This window comes from Elaeis guineensis, chromosome 1 (genome assembly GCF_000442705.2).
Source record: "Elaeis guineensis isolate ETL-2024a chromosome 1, EG11, whole genome shotgun sequence".
Classification (NCBI taxonomy): Eukaryota; Viridiplantae; Streptophyta; class Magnoliopsida; order Arecales; family Arecaceae; genus Elaeis; species Elaeis guineensis.
In genome coordinates, this window is record NC_025993.2 from 7,724,674 (window position 1) to 7,729,729 (window position 5,056).

Consider the following 5,056-nt stretch of genomic DNA (forward strand, 5'->3'; position numbering starts at 1 on the left):
GGTTCCTTTCTGATCTGATGGCGATTATGAGTCTTATCTATCTGGAACTCCATGATTGAGAATTAGGATTCTCTAATCATGAGTTCCACATATTTTAGGTACCGGGGTCAAAATTTTGAATTTCGAATTTTGAATTTGAAATTTGAACTCTTTGATCAGGGTTTCATATCGATGGTCTCTGATGCCTGATTGCCCATCGAATTTGGACTCAACATTTATGAGAGGTTTAATTAGTAATTTAATCACTAATTAACTCAATTTGATTGAGTAATTATTTTTGGATCAAGTCCAATTGAATTGGATTCAGTTTGGATTGACCCGATTAGGTTAAATGTTGACCTAATCGCTAAGGTGGTTTAGTCCCTGATTTGATCAGGGGTTAGGTTTAGTTAATTCCTGATTTGATTAGGATTTTATTAAGCCTAATTATGTTGGGTTTAATTTGGTCTAATTGTGCTCAACCTATTTTAAACTAGGTTGGCTCAATTTGAATCAAACCACCTTGTTTTAAATTCCCTGCGTCACCCAACTTCCTTGCACCCATTTGAATTCACGAGAAGAAACTTCTCGTGAAATTTTTCTCACGTAAAACCCTTCCCCACATCCTCATTTGTGTGCCATATGGATGGATAAATTAATTAGTTAGCCATTCAAATTCAAAGCATGTTTGAATTTGAATGGATAACTTATCACTTGCCCTTTCATCCTTATCCATTTTGTGCGCCACATTACTTACACGAGAAAAGGTTTCTCGTGAAACTTTTTCACGCACAAATAGTCACGCCCCTTCTCTTCTCATGCCCAAAAGGATAGGGATAAGTTGGTTTTCGTTTGAATTCAAATTTGATTTGAATTCAAATGTGTAACCTCTTGTCTTTATCCTCTCACGCGGATAAGACACGTTCGACGTTGTTTTAAAAAGAGGAGAAAGGTGGGACGTGCGTAGAAAAATTAGGAGAGAAACCTTGGGGTGTGAGGAAGGCTTCTGTGCAAGGTGAAGGTCCAAAACCTTCCGAGCGAAAAAGAAAGAAAAGAGAGAAAATTGGGCGCAGGGTTTTTGGTGTGTACCCTAGGGTTTCTACCTAGGGTTCGGGAAGTGAGATTGGTGTGCCACGAGTGTCGTGAGTCCACCAAATTTTAGAGAGAGATCCATCAGCCTTTCAAGTAACTGTGCAGACGATCCGGAGTATCCGAGAAGTCAGCACACATCGATCGAAGGAGTTCGATCAACATCTGCCATCAAAAGGGTGAAATCACGAACTAGCATTCGTGAGGAGCTGATCAGACGGGAGCTTCGTGTGGACGATCCGCAGAGGCCAGACAGTTGGGTGGGTATGACATGATGATTAGAGCCCTCCGACGGTGATCAGATTGTGGTGATCGACTATCCGCAAAAGGTGATGTGTTCTGAACACAGTACTGTAAAACGTTTACTGATTCAAATTTGAATTTCAAATTTAAATGCATGCTGTTGTATCATATTTAGATCCTAGTGTAGGGTTAATTAGTATTAATTAATAAAATTAATTAATAATTCCGCTGTAAAATAGTAATTTTAAAAAAGTTTTAAAATTACCATTTTGCCCCTGCACTAAATTTTTGCTTCAATTGGTATCAGAGCAGGTTCTAGAATATGATATACATATGCATGCGTAGATTAAGGTGTAATCTATAAGTTTAAATTTGAAATTCAAAATTCAAAATTCGAAATTTAAAAAGATTTGAAATTTGAAATTTGAAATTTGTTAGAAGTTTCAAATTTGAAATTCAAAATTTGAAATTTAAAATTTGAAATTTGAAATTTGAAATTTGAAATTTGAAATTTGAAATTCAAAATTCAAAATTTGAAATTTGGAATTTGGTTGAAATCTCAAATTTGAAATTTGAAATTTGAAATTCGAAATTTGAAATTTGAAATTCAAAATTCAAAATTTAAAATTCAAAGATTGAAAATTCGAAATTTAAAATTTGGTTGAAATCTTAAATTTGAAATTTAAAATTTAAAATTTGAAATTTGAAATTTGAAATTCAAAATTTAAATTTTGAAATTTGTATATTTAGATATACATGATCCAAGTAGCAAGTAATCTAATTGGGTTGGTTGCCATGGCCGTCCGGTCATAGGAGAAAAGTAGGGTTTAAAGGCCCTCTCTTCCCATTCGATGGGGTCTCCTATGGCGGTAGGGGTGCCGATGTAATTATATCCCATGCCGATGAAGCAGCGAAAGGACTTAATTAAGAAATTTATCATGAATGTGTTAGATTAGATCTAAAAAAAAAATTTATGATTTATTTTGAGTTATTTTCTGTTATGAAATGAGCAATAGAATTGCTGTTTATGAAATGTGCTGATCCGTTTGTGAAATGAGTTAACACATTTGGTGAACAGAAAATAAAATCTTTCAAATTTGAAAATTGTTTTCGAAATGCCAAACCCTGACCCATCAGCCCAAGTACTTAATTAAAAGAATTAAGTATTGTCTAGTAGGTCTAGAATTGTGAATTAAGACCTAAGACAATTGCATAAACTTTTGGGTCAATGGGTTAGATGAATTAGGTCCATAATTGGGTTAGACCTAAGGTTAGTTTAAAAAATGGACGAATTGGAGTAATTGGTCAAATCTAATCAAAAGTTGAATTAGATTAGGTCAAGGATACTCTAGACTCAACTTCAATAGTTGTAGTTGAATGGGTCCATGTCTTTAACTAGACCAAGATGGACTTAATTCATGGCTACGCGGTGGAGCTCTATTTACTAAGTTGATCAAAATTAAAACTAATAAACCGGTTGGTGTCTAAGGTAAGTTCGGCAGTTTTGACCAGTGGTTCTTAAGCGGGAGCTACTCGCATTGATTCGATCATTGACGAGTTAATGGCAAATCCCCACCACTGATCTCACTTACCTGGCCAATCTGGTAAGTTAGATTTTGATTAGATCACTTGGTGATTAGAGCTCACCCATGTCATTAGGTAAATCAGTATGACTGATTTAGGTGCTCCTAATGCCAGCTTTAATTAAATCCTTTTTAATCTGACTTGGTGAAGTCAGTGGGAGGATTGAAATTGGCTGGATGATTTCTTCTCTACTATTCTTTAATAAAATCCTCAAAAATTATTAGGTCCCTAAAATGATTAAGTTATAATGATAACTAAGTCATAGCCTCCCATTAAGTGAATGATAATGAGTCCATTAGTTCAATGATCATTGGAGGCCCAAAGGCCTGATGCTCATTGGCTAATGAAATTATTATTCATAATATGATAATTTAATTGAGTCTTTCTGATGGTGGTTAGGTTGGCCGGCCAAAGTCGGGCCTGATCATTTATTGGTCCGATTCACTAAATTAAGTCATGTTAATGGTTGGACCTAACCAGATCTTTTCAGTGGAGGCCAAAGCCTACTGATTAGGTTCTGAGGCAAAATAAATTACTAGAAGTTGTTTAGAGAAACAACTGGTTAAGAACCTACCCATAGATGCACATGGGTTGACCAACCAAAGTTGGACTCGTGTGTAGTCTGTGTGGATTCTAGTACCCATTAAGGAATTAAAGTAATTTTTCGAATTGGAGGATGAGGCTACCAGTTCGTAAAAATATTGAAAAAAACTTTAGACTAAAGTCCAAGTCTTTAGTATTAATTTATGTACTAATAGAGGTCTCGTTTTTCTTTAAGCAGCTATGGCCACTACCCTGTCGCTCCGGTCATTATTAGATAATGACAAGCTCATGGGGCCCAATTTCGATAGCTGGTATCGAAAATTGAAAATCATCCTTGAGCATGAACGGATCCTTTATGTAGTAACGGATCCAGCACCTGAGGAGCCAGCTCCGAACGCTAGTAAAGCGATCCGAGACACTTACTTGAAGTGGCTCAATGACCGCACCACCGTTCGATGTATTATACTGGCAGCAATGAATGACGAGTTCAGCCGAAGGTTTGAGAACGCCCAGCCACAGGAAATGCTTCAAATGTTGAATGACTCCTTTGGCACGCCTGACGACGTTGAAAGGCACAAAACTAGTTGTGCTATTTTCAATGCTCGGATGAGGGATGGGGCCTCAGTCACTGATCATGTACTGTATATGATTGAGATGATTGAGCGCTTAAGCAAATTGAGCTTTCCTCTGCACGAGCAGCTCGGTAAGGATGCGATCCTTAATTCCTTGCCCAAGTCCTTCCTCCCATTCCTTACTCATTTTCGAATGACAAAGCCTGCAGTAAACTACCACGGATTGTTGGGGTTGCTGCAGAACTTTGAGAAGGATCACCAACTCCATAAGGAGTCGGTGAATGTAGTGGGAGGGTCTTCTTCTCGTCGTCAACCCTTTGGGAAGGGGAAGAAGAACAAGAAGAAGAAAAATAAGAAGGTGCAATCTCATGCTGGGACAGTAGCACGGGGTCAGACCAAGAAGCGCAAGCATGACCAGAGCCAGGCGGAGTGCTTCTTTTGCAAGAAGCACGGGCATTGGAAGAGGAACTGTCCTCAATACATTGCCTCACTGGACCCGAACAGGCCAAAGAAGAAGCAAGGTAATTATATGATAACTCCTTGCAACTTTTCGATTTGTGATACTACTGCCTGGGTATTGGATACCGGAAGCCCTTATCATATTTATAATTCGATGCAGGGTCTTCAGGTCAGTAGGAGATTTGATGAAGGCGAGAGGTTCCTGAATGTTGGAGATGGAAGCAAAGTTCCAGTTCTAGCTTTAGGAATCATGAGTCTTGTAATCAATTCTCGTAATGTAATTCTGAGTGAATGTCACTATTGTCCAAGTTTTTTATTAAATATTATTTCTGTAGGCCTTTTGGCCATGTACGGTTATGATTTTTTAATAAAAAGAAATATTTGCAATATCATTTTGAATGGTGTTACAATATTTGTTGGACAATTAAATAATGGAATTTACTTACTATCACAGCCTGTTAATGTGGTTCAAAAATTCGGTAAACGCTCTAGAATAGATAATATGTCAGAAATCTACCTTTGGCACTGTAGGCTAGGTCATATCAATAAGAACAGGATAAACAGGTTGGCTCAAGAAGGAATTCTTG